Source organism: Hibiscus syriacus, unplaced genomic scaffold, assembly GCF_006381635.1.
Source record: "Hibiscus syriacus cultivar Baekdansim isolate YM2019G1 unplaced genomic scaffold, ASM638163v2 tig00111000_pilon, whole genome shotgun sequence".
Lineage (NCBI taxonomy): Eukaryota > Viridiplantae > Streptophyta > Magnoliopsida > Malvales > Malvaceae > Hibiscus > Hibiscus syriacus.
The window spans coordinates 740,273-753,319 of record NW_024062947.1 but is presented as its reverse complement, the minus strand read 5'-3'; the positions used below and the strand labels follow the sequence as shown (position 1 = coordinate 753,319).

Genomic DNA, 13,047 nt, shown 5'->3' with positions numbered 1-13,047 from the left:
TTTATTTCATTTTCACGCTTCCACAATATCATGTAATGCTGACGTACTTATTTTAATCATAACCCATCGTAATTGTACACTATGTAAACTCATCAGAATTTCCAGACTTCTCCAAATCACTTACTAAATCCTCAGTCATTGAGGTTACCTAATTCATTTAGCAATCATGTCTATTCCTATTATTTTGGGGTTTTCAGGGTAATCCATACGTTTTTGAATTTCGGATACATATTGTACTCTGTTCAATTCAATTTGGTCTCCGTGGTCGATTTGTCTAACAAATATCAAATCCTTACTACTGAATGCGTTCTAGAGTTGAGCTGAACTGAATACTTCTAAAACTATCATCGAGCCAAACTTGAAAAGACGAACACACATTCCAGTAATATCTATGCCGTTCAGGTATTGACATAGCTTTAGGGTTGATCTACTCACTTAAATTATGTTCCTTACTTTTAAGGTAGTCCAACCTATGCTTATTTGGATTCCTTAATTAATCCAAGACATTTCTTAGTATAGGCCATAAGGGTATTTTGTTCATTTTGGTGTTCAGTTTTATTCCAATCATTACAGAGCTCGAGGATATCCCATCATTCCTTAGCTTGGTGGTATCCTTGGGCCATTTCCATTAAAGGGGTATTTTGGTCATTTTATAGATTCAGTGTATTTTAATCCTTTTCTTCCGTCCGATCTTACTATTAAATTCAATCTTATCATTTATTTTAGTCATTTCGAACAATTCTAACAACAGAATACCCCCGATAAATTATTCTTCAGGTATTTACTCATTACTCGAATATTTCAGTCAAGTTCCTTCTCAGATTTTACAACGGAATATCATGAATTTTTCTGTACAAAGATAGGATCTTAACAATTAAATTTGTACTTAATCGAGTTAAGTACAAATTCTCAAAGTACTTTCTCATTCAGGGTCAACTCAGACTATTTTATCTCTCAAGGGCATTTTCATAATTTCTTAACCAGATAATTTTGATATTAGCTCTTAACGAAAATAATTATAATTTAAAGATCCTATGGTTAATTTCTTTCTCCAACATTCTCTGATCTGGAAATGATTCCTTAACAGACTTCTAGCATCTTGCTCAAATCCTCTTGGGTTAAAACCGGTTATCTATATTTTCTAAGCAAAACTAGTATTTCTTATGCACATTAGTAGTTTCATCATATCAATATGTCTTTAAAAACCTCTTATCCAACTTCCATAGTCAAATATTATCTTTTTATAACATAAGGGTATTTTCATAATTTTACCCTGTCGGAGTATTCTCATAATTTCTCATCCAAGTACCTTTAACATTTAACCTTTGATGAAATAAACTATAAATTACATATCCAGGTTGAGTTTTTTATCACTAAGCACAGAACTTGTAATTTAATTCTAACAATCCCTCAATTTCTTATAAAAATCATCTGAACCATAATCAATTACTGAACCCTTTTACCGTATTCAGATCGAAAACTAATAACTAAACAAATGATACCAACATTATCTTAATCATGCATTTACCAATATTCACATGTTCCATAAAGCATAAAGTGGTAGTAAAGTATTACCTCGATTTCTGTGTCATACTGACCGACCATTAAAATTCCATTCGAACGCCTTTGATCTTTAATTCAACTTTCAATAATTCCTCAGATACACATCAACATAAATTATATAAAAAACAAATCTTAATTCTGAAAAACGGATCGAATCCGATGATAAATTAGTGGAAAACAACTTACCGGGTTCGAATTTGGTGAAACGGACTTCGGATTCGGATTCAGGACGTCGAAAGCATAAAATATGACTTTTCAAAAATTTGGAATTTTCAGTCAAAATCAAAGTCAACGGGTTTGATTGACAATTTTGAGGCCTTGCCCGGTCAAAGCCAGTCAAAGTTATGGTCAACTGGGATCAACGGTCAACAGTCGACCATTTTACACAAATATCACCCTAACAAAAATTAATTTCCAAATTATCCACATTCTGCAAATATTTACCAATCTAACATCCAATTTTTACACAAATAGCACCCAAACATAAATTAATTACTAAATTATCACCCAAACGATGCCCACTCCCGGGGGTGGCGCGTGTGGCGCGTGAATAGTGTTACGAAGTCGGAAAATTCCCAGAAAATTCCTAAAAATTATTTTAAGCATTTTGAGGCACTTACAAAGCTCGATTCACAATTTTGAACGGCGGAGAGCTCGATTCTGAAACGTCGAAAACTTTGACGGTCTCACCCCTCCACGCGTCGCCGCCGACGGAGAAACGGAGAACACCAATGGACTCGGAATGATGCAAGGAACACGATGGTGCGGGAGGTGTCGTAACCAGATGACCGGATCGTCGTGAATCGACGAAAAACCAACTGAAATTGAGTTATTACCGACGATACTTCCGATTGAAATTAACGACGAACGGCGATGATTCACGACGAAAGGTTTGAGGGGTTTTGTTCCTCGGTCGACAACGAACAAGATGGTGGTTTCGGTTCGTCGATCGGAGGTCGGACGGCGAGTAGATCGGAGTTGAAAGGAGGGTTGTTGGAGAAGAGAAAACTGGAAAATATGAGAACCTGCGCACGGGGAAAGAGATTTATAATTCAATATATAAAAAAATGGTTAAATCATGGGTTTAGCCATTGAATTTTATGTACTTCTTAAAACGGTCTGCCAACTTTGAAATTTTACAATTTAATCCTCAATTTCCTTCCAAAATTCTAATTAAATTCACCACTTTATAATTTCTTAAATTTAGCCCTTAAATTGGGGTGTGACAGTTATTGTATAAAAGGTTGATAATTAAGATTTGTAGAAGGTAGAGACGATATATGGAATATATAATTAATACATGGGTAAACTATATGGGTGACCATTCAACTATAGTCAATAATCATTTTGACCAACGATGTTTCAATTTAATCATTCAGACCACCAAATTATTTAAATGATTCAATCATACCATTGGTTATTAATTTTTAATGGTGGAGGTGATGTAACAATTAAAATTTAATCGAGATAATGACGTCTCAGTTAATATTTAAGTGTAATTACATATTTGGTCCTTGTTACTTACATAAGATGTCAATTCAATCCTAATTTTAATTAAATTTAATAAATTAAATCCTCTAATTAAATTACAACATGTGTCAGTCTCTAATTGGACAGTTAAGTTTATTTATAATTTATTTAATTCATTAAATTTAGTTTCCTCCAACCAGAGGGTGACACCTAATTATAAGAAAACAAAATTAATAAGAGTAGGCATTTGAGAGAATCAAACCAGTGGCGACTGGTTGCCAGGGAAGTGAGCAACCACTAAGAGTAGGATATTAAATGGATTATCCTTTACAACAGATATTATATATCTTGTATATAGATTTTTAAAATTTAATTTAAGTTGCTAACATTTTATATATTTTAATTTAAATTCATATCTTAAGTTTAAATATATATATACTATTTTCTATCCAACTTATTAAATATATTTTATTTTTATTTTTATTTAAAAATATATTTTATTTTTATCTTAATTTTAAAAATATATTTTATATTTCATTAATATAAAAAATATATTTGTATATCTTAACTTCATATTATATATATGTATTATCCTTTTATTAAACCTAAAAAATATATTTTTATTATCATAACATCATATATATATATATATTATTCTTTTATTAACTTAAAATATATTTTATATTATTAACTTAAGTTAATAAAGAATAAAATATATTATTTTTGTTAAGTATAGCTGAGGTGCGGCTACTGTGATGGTGTGCTCGGGTGGTTGTAACTGGATTAGTTCTAGTTGTTAGCTAGCTGCTAAAATTGTTAGTTTGTTACTCGTTGTTTAGTTAGTAGCAGTTATTTTTAAGCTGTATAAAGCAGCAAGTAAACCTCTGTAAATGAATGCTTGAATATACTTCTGAAGGTTTACAAAGTTGCTGGTTTCTCAACATGGTAACAATCACCAAAGATCCTGGTGCCCTTTCTTTTTCTTATGAGGCTTGGTCATGTCGTTTGGTGAAGTTTTTCCTTCTTCCAGCAGAGTCAAGATGTTTACAAACAAAAAGATTAATGTTGTGCTCGATGAAATGAATTTTTTGTTGTGGAAGCAACAAGTGCTACTTACCGTGCGTAGTCATCATCTTGAACGATTACTTACTGTATGATGAAGCCTCTACCTGAATTAACTGCTGATGAACATGGTGCAATGGTTCCGAATGAAGATTATGAGGACTTTATTTCCCAAGACAGTGCGTTGTCTTCTTGGTTGTTGTCAACCATTAGTAATCATTTGCTTTCTCAGTTTGTTGGAGCAGAGACTACTTATGCAGTATGGAATATTATATTACAGTTCTTTGCCACCAGATTATCAATGAAAGTTATGAATTTACATTGCAAGTGCAATATCTCAAGAAAGGTGAAGATAGTATACGAGTGTACTTGTCCCGAGTTAAAGAAACATGTGATTCTTTGGCATCTTGTGGCAATGTTGTTCCCATAGTTGGTCAGGTGGCAAGCATTCTAAAAAGGTTACCCCAAGAGTAGCAACCCTTCATGGCAGTAATTACTACCAGTGGAGAATCTCTTTCCTTAGAAAAGGTTTTTACAATTCTTATTGAAGCTGAAACTCAATTAGCAAGGTTTGTTGCTCAAGAAGATGTGGTCTTGACAAGTGCGAATATTGCTCGTGGCTTCGAGGCTTCTAAGGATGGCTCGGACTCTTACTCACATCATCATTGATCTCATCATATCGCGTATTCTGGTGGTAGATCTAGTGGCAAGAGTGTTCATGGACATGGAAGGTCGCAAGTTCAGTGTCAGCTGTGTAGAAAACCAGGTCATCTTGTTGATCGGTGCTGGCATCGATATGATGAGAATTTTCATATTGTGTCTTCTAATACCAGTCAATCCCAGTACACGAGTGACTTAGCAAGAGCTAATAATGTCTCTTATGATAATGATGGTTGTGAATGTTGTTCGAGTAACTCTAAATCTCAGTTGGTGATAGAAGGCTCTTCTCGTGAGCATATGTTTTCTGGAACTATTCAAGATGAATAGGTGGTGGATTCAGGTGCCACTTATCATATGACCCCAAAGTCCGATAATATCACTCATTGGGTAGAGCATGGTGGTCCAGGTAAGCCCAAGGTTAGTGATGGTGTTTCTTTACATGTTGATATGATTAGTGATGCTACCTTAGTAACACCAACTAGGTCTTTGTTGCTAAATGATTTGCTTCATGTGCCTAGAATAACGCAAAATCTTCTCTCGGTGTCCAAGTTTGCTAGGGATAATGGTGTGTACTTTGAGTTTCATGCTCATGGATGTTGTGTTCGTGATGCTACTACTAAGGTCATTCTACTACGTGGTTATGTTGAAGGTGGTTTATAAGTTTTCTCAGGAGATTGAGTTCCAGGTGCGTGTAGAAATGCTTCTACACATTCAGCTGTTGCTGCAAATAGTTTTAAACTTTAGCATCGTCGATTAGAACATGTAACATATAATATTCTTCCTCATATTTATAAAACTCTTGATGTAATGTTTTCTAAGGATATGAATAACATGTGTGAAGCTTGTTGCATTGGTAAAAGCCATAAATTGCCTTTCGTTGATTCTACTATTGTCTATACTGCACTGTTTCAACTTGTTTTTGTTGACATTTAGGGACCGGCCCATGTGATGTCCAATGGTTATCGCTACTATTTTTCATTTGTAGATGCATATTCTAGGCATTCTTGGGTATACTTCTTAACAGATAGGTCACAAGCTGTGACCTATCTGTTAAATGATTTCAACAAATGGTGTTGACTTAGTTTGGTGTGGCTGTCAAAGCTGTTCAGAGTGATTGGGGTGGTGAGTATAGAAGTCTCCCTTCTATTTTAGCTAAAGAAGGTATCATCCACTGAGTAGCCTGCCCACATACTTCTGAACAGAATGATGTAGTTGAGAGGAAGCACAAGCACATTGTTGAGTTGCCTTTGGTGCTCTTGGCTCAGGCTGCAATGCCTCTCCGATTTTGGTATTATGTTGTTGTTACGGCCGTATACATCATTAATCATTTGCTAACAAAGGTGTTAGATTGAGTGCCTCCTCTTAAGAAATTATGGGGAAAGAAGCTGAATATGAACTGACAAGGGTGATTGGATGCAAGTGTTATCCACATTTACGAGTGTTTAGAAACAAAAACTGGATTTTAGGTCTCAATCGTGTACAATTTTAGGATACATCCCAGAATATAAAGGTTATATGTGATTGGCTATTGATGGTAGAATTTATATATCTAGGCATGTGGTCTTTGACGAGTCAGTTTTTCCCTTCACAAGCTCTACTGCTTCTCCTGTAACATCTAGTGTTACAATTCCTAAATCAAGGTCTCTTGAGCTTGTTGTAGATGTTAGCAAATTACAAGATGGTAGTGCTGATGTAGGTGTTGAGCCAGTTACTACTAGCTTGAGGGAGGACTTAGTACATGGAAGATATGATAGGGATAGCTGAGGGTGAGTTCTAAAGTTTAAATATTGAGGTTGATCAGAATGGTACAGCTGATGGTGGTGATTGTTGAGCGATGTAGTGAAGATCTGTGTTCACATGATTGTGTAGATTTAGAGGCAAGAAGTTATGTTAAGACTATAGTGAATCATCATCCAATGCTTACGAGAAGTAAGTGTGGTGTTTTCAAGCCCAAGTTGTATTATGTTACTTATGATACAATAGAGCCTGTTAATGTGTATCATGCTCTTCAGTCTCCACATTGGAAGAATGTTGTGTATGCAGAACTTGAAGCCTTGAGGGCGAATGATATGTGGTCACTTGTTCTATTGCCTGTAGAAAGGTCAATGGTGGACTACAAGTGGTTGTTCAAATTGAAAAAGAACCCAAATAGGTCTATTAGTCGATACAAGGCACGACTTGTAGCAAGAGGGAACTCTCAGCTTCTAGGCTATGACTTCAATGAAACTTTTAGTCATGTAGTTAAGTTTGCTACGCTTAATATAATTTTGTCCTTTGCTGTAACAAAGGACTGGCAGTTGCGTCAGGTTGATGTGAATAATGCTTTCTTGTATAGAGACTTGCATGAAGATGTATTCATGCAGAAGCCACCTGGGTTTTAGCAAAGGGCTCCAGATGGCACTATGTTTGTATGTAAACTTCAGAAGGCCTTGTATGGCTTGAGGCAGGCACCTCGTAGCTGGCATGCAAAGTTAAAGTAGTGCTTGATGCAAATAGGATTTAAAGAATCCAAGGCAGATACTTCATTGTTCATACATTGTGTTCAAGGGATGTATGTGTATATATTGGTTTATATCGATGATATAGTGATAATAGGTGAGTCAAATGCACAGATTGAAGAAGTTGTGAAACTGTTTAATGATGAGTTTGCTCTAAAGAATCTTGTTGAGCTTAGCTTCTTCCTTGGCATTGAGGTTAAACGATGTGGTGAGGCGTTGATTCTTAGTCAACACAAAGTTTATTTTGGAGTTGTTAATGAAGACTAAGATGCATAATGAAGAGGCGTGTCTACTCCCATGCTGGTGACATCGAGACTTACATATGTTGGTGAACTGCTCTCTGATGTGTATGAATATCGCAGTATTATAGGGGCATTTCTATATGCTTTCCATTCTCGTCCAGATATTTCATTTAATGTTAACAAGGTGGCACAATATATGCATGCACCAAGGTAGGAGCATTTTGTAGCTGTTAAAAGAATTTTAAGGTACTTGGTTGGTACACTTAACCATGGTCTTCTTATAGCTCCAACTGTGGCAGGACTACATGTTGTGACTTTGTTAATGCTAATTGGGGTGGCAATACAGATGATAGGAAGTCCATCACAGGTAATTGTATTTTTTGGGATAATCTGGTTATGTGGAGTTCGAAAAACCAAAAGTCTATTTCTCGATCTACCATGGTGGCTGAATATTGGAGGTTGCTGATGCTACTACTGAAACAACATGAGTGAGTGCACTACTTGCAGATATGGGAGTACAACAGTCAAATACTCCTGTGGTTTGGTGTTACAACAACAGTACAGTTGCCATAACTGCAAATCCAGTTATTCATGCTAAAATAAAGCATGTGGAGCTTGATGTTCATTTTGTACGGGAAAAGTTGCAGCTAAACATGTGTTAGTAAACTATGTTCCTACTAGGCACCAAGTAGCTGATGGCTTGACCAAGCCCTTGTCAACAACATAATTTGAACAATTTCATGCAAACGTTAATGTTTAGTCATTTCTTGGGGGAGAAGGAAAAAATGGGGAGAATGTTAAGTATAACTGAGGTGCAACTACTATGATGGTGTGCTCGGGTGGTTGTAACTGGATTAGTTCTAGTTGTTAACTAGTTGTTAAGATTGTTAGTTTGTTACTCGTTGTTGTTAGCAGTTAGTTTGGATTTATAATCTGTATAAAGCAGCATGTAAACCTCTGTAAATGAATGCTTGAATATATTTATGAAATTTACAAAGTTACTGGTTTCTCAATAATTTGAAGATTAGTTAATAGCAAAATATATTTTTAAGTTAATAAAGGAATAAAATATATTTTTAAATAAATTTAAAATATTTAATAAATAATAAATATATATTTTTAAACTTGAGATATAAATTTAAATTAAGATATATAAAATATTATAAATTTAAAAATTTGTATGCTATATATATACTATACGTTGTAAAGCATAAACCATTCAATACCTAACCTTAGTGGTTGCTTGCTTGCTTGGCAATCAAATGCCTCTAGTTTAATAACCTCAAATGCCAATTCTCTTTGATTTGTTTTCTTGTAATTAGAGGGTGTCTGTCACCCTTTGATTGGTGGAAAGCTAAATTTAATAAATTTATTAATCAGATTGACGTCTTGTGTGATTAACTTTACCTCCACATTACCCTTAATAAAACCATCCTTTCCCTTTATACTGCAGTTTGTTACTAAGTTGGGAAAACATAATTCATTCATCATTCAATTCTTGACATGGTATCATTTGTTGGTGTTATTGTTTCGAAATTTTTGTTGAAAATTGGCATCTATTTAGATCATTTTTATACTTTTTATTGTTCTCTTCAATTTAGTTTTGTTTTGTTCGCATCAATCATGTTACATTCTCAAGGAAATCCAATAGATTTATGTCATCCTCTTTATCTTCATCCGTCGAATACACCTGGTACATTTCTGGTGAATCATCAATTGACTGGCATTGAAACCTATAATCTGTGGAGTATATCTATGATGTGTTGTGGTAAAAAAATATTGGATTCAATGATAGCACTTGTTCATATGATAATCTTACTTTGGATCTGTTGGCATAGTGTGATCGTTTGAACGTCATTGTTCTTGCTTGGATCTTGAATTCAATTAGTCAAGAGCTCTCGATTGGAATTGTTTTTACGTCAAGCGCTTCACCGGTTTAACATGAGCTTAAGGAACGTTTTGATAAGATTGATGGCTCACACACACTACAAGAAAATATACCTTTAATGACACACGAACGATGACACACGCTAATTTATGACTTGAAAAAATGTGTCATAAAAAATGTCATGTTTCTTAAAATCTGAACGATTTATGACTTACAATAATGTGTGTCATATTTAATAGTCATAATCTAAAAAATTTAGAAAAAACATGGAGTACACTTTTCATTGTGTGTCATCTATAAAAGTTGTCTTTGAATTTCCCCCATAATTTAACTTACGGATGCTTTCCCGCTTTCTCAGTGCCCCCTCCCCTCTTCCCCAAAAAACCTTAATCCCCAAAACCAACAGGGGATAAATAATGGGAATCAAAGGTCTGCTTAGATTCATGAAACCTTTCATTGAACCCATTCACATCAAGAAGTACGCTGGCAAGCGGGTATTTCCTAGAATCCTTTTTTCTTCTCTTTTATTTCATTTTTTCCTCCCCCAACATATATGTTATTCTGCAAGTTTTGCAGGTGGGTATTTTATTCATGGTTACATAAAGGAGGTATTTTTGTTTCTGTTGTATGTGTATCTTCTCTCCTGAAGGTTGACTTTTCCAAGTCGGTATGTGTAATTTAACTTTATTATTCTAGAATTTGGAATAACTTTCTATTGTTATTATTTGTTTTTAAATTTTGATTTTGGAATAAACTGAGCAGAGTATGCGTTTAAGGCAGTGAAAGCATCTGGGATCACATCCATTGGTGTTCGAGGAAAAGATTTCATCTGTGTTGTTACCCAGAATAAAGTTATCGTTCGTACTCTCCCATTTACATTTCCTTTACTTCTTTATTTTTTGGATTAAAGTGATTTTAAGGTTTTCTTTGATTTAGGTATTTAATTTTGAATAATGCTATGCATGACAAGCTATTGGATCAGACTAGTGTCACTCATCTTTTCCCTATTACCAAGTTCCTTGGATTATTAGCTTTTGTCATGACAAGTTTATTTTTTTGCTAAATACCATTTTTTAATTTTGGTAAATATTTTTCTTAGATATTATTTGTTCGAATTGCCAAGATCTTTGTTTTTTTGACTTGTTAATCAGGGTTTTGGGGATGTAAGGGATTTTGGGCTATAATGATATATCTCTTTTCACACTGATAATAATTGGAATTTCCACTCTTCAGCTGACGCAAGGACCTTGGTCCAACAAGCAAGGAATGAAGCAGCTGAGTTTCAGTTCAGATATGGATATGAGATGCCTGTGGATGTATTGTCCAAATGGTATAGTTACTTGTATTATAATCTCTTCAACTTAACAATATTTAGTTGTTTTCAAAATTTTGGATTTTGTATTTTCTGTATATCTCATCTGAATAATGTTTGATCAAGCTTAATGACTTGAAGAGATCAATCATTTGGATACACACTGGATATAAATTTATGCGCTTTTACTTCTGCTAGTAGATATTTGAAAATATTAAGATCCTGCTCGTTTTAACATCAAGTTGAAGTGGCTTTATCATCCTTATTTACTGGTCATGGTATAGTCTTGTTCCAAATTAATACACATGACCAACCATATTTTACTGTTATTTGAATTCATTGAAAATTTTCTATCTTTGATGTTTATGGTTCTCGTCCATTTGATGATCATACATTTAATTTAGCCTCTCATGTTTATTGGTATAGGATTGCAGAAATCACAGGTTTATACTAACTTTATATGAGCCTCTTGGAGTTGGTAACCTATGATTTCTTCAACACAATTTTGTTTTAAAGTTGTTTATCTTTATTTTTCCATGGGAGATTTGCAACTTTTGTTGTACACATGAGCAGATATGCTTATGTAATATTCTAGATAACTTACTCTGCTGTGTTTGTTTCCTTTTATGTGAAGTTGCCATGGTTTTGGGTATTGACGAAGAAAAGGGACCCCAACTCTACAAGTGTGATCCAGTAGGCCATTTTTTATGGTCACAAGGTAGTTTGCAAGTTGATTTTATCGCTCATCATGTTTGGATTCTTGATTTTGGTTCTAAATGCCTGGTTCCAGAAGCCATATATTATTACTATGGTTATGATTCATAACTGTTTCTCTCAACTACGTCTCTTTGACTATATTCTATATGGAAGTTTTATTTTTTGTTGAGAGTGTAGTACAAGATGCGACCATAATAATTTGGTTAAATTTTAGTTGGTTTAGGGTTTACATTATACATCTAGATTAAATTTTTGACTGATGTTCTGCAGGCAACCAGTGCTGGATCGAAAGAACAAGAGGCAATTAATTTCTTGGAAAAGAAGATGAAGAATGACCTTGCTTTTACTTATGAGGAAACAGTGCAGGTATATATATTTTTATCCTTTATGTATGTTAAAGGAAGTTGTTAAATGTCATAAGTTTAACATTTGCTAACATTATCACATTTGTCTAATGTTTTATTTTCCTACTATTGTACAAACTGCTATTTCGGCTCTGCAATCTGTTCTTCAAGAGGATTTCAAGGCTACCGAGATAGAGGTATAACGAGTCAGCCTATCATCTTTGTTTGTAGTGATTTTATTGCTATGTTGAGTCTGCAACCATATAAATGTGTGAATGGATTATATATCTTTCGTGTATTCTCACTCTAATCCAAATGCTGTTGTTTCTCTAATATAATTACATACATAATTACGTATAACTGCAGTCATTGGGTAAACTGAAATTATTCTTGTTTACCCTCTTTTTGAACTGTGGCTGATAAACATTTCAAGTATCAAATCCGTTGTTCTTTTCTTGAGGGAGTTAATTGAATTATTTTGATTCTTAGTTTTGACATAATTGGACTGCTTAACGTTGTACTATTTTTGTTCCTTATCACTTCATTTTCAATTTTCTTTTGCAGATAACAGATTTATTGAATCCAAATCAAAGAAACCTGCAGGTAGAATGGATTGTTATTTAACTTTTCAGTTTCCATTTTTTACTGGACGAAAAAATTGGGTTTTCTTATACTGTTCTATCATTTTCATCCAAATAAGAAAAGATGTAAAAATAACTTTTTAGTTGAGAAGATGTCTTCTGAAACTACTAATTCTAATGCTTCAAGCAGCCAGGAGGTACCAGTTATAGCCCTAAAATGCTTTCTGTATAATTAAGTTGTAAGCCTTTCCATTGTTACTTGATGCTTTGGTTAAGCTTGTACTTCAAATTTGCATCCCCTTTTACTTGACTTTTCAGTTTCCATTTTTTACTGGACGAAAAAATTGGGTTTTCTTATACTGTTCTATCATTTTCATCCAAATAAGAAAAGATGTAAAAATAACTTTTTAGTTGAGAAGATGTCTTCTGAAACTACTAATTCTAATGCTTCAAGCAGCCAGGAGGTACCAGTTATAGCCCTAAAATGCTTTCTGTATAATTAAGTTGTAAGCCTTTCCATTGTTACTTGATGCTTTGGTTAAGCTTGTACTTCAAATTTGCATCCCCTTTTACTTGTTTCAGGATGGGGTTAATGATCTTCATGATTTGGAGAGTTCACTTGCTTCATTTCCTATTAAGCCACTTCAGGCACTCAAGTATGGCTTTTTTATGCTTGCATGATCTTACTATTTAAACAATTCATTATTATA

General features: G+C 34.1%; 1 pseudogene; it reads left to right on the top strand.

Annotated features, from left to right (window-relative positions):
• The first annotated feature begins 10,010 nt into the window (after window positions 1-10,010).
• Window positions 10,011-11,959, top strand: LOC120149299 (annotated as a pseudogene).
• Window positions 11,960-13,047: the final 1,088 nt, after the last annotated feature.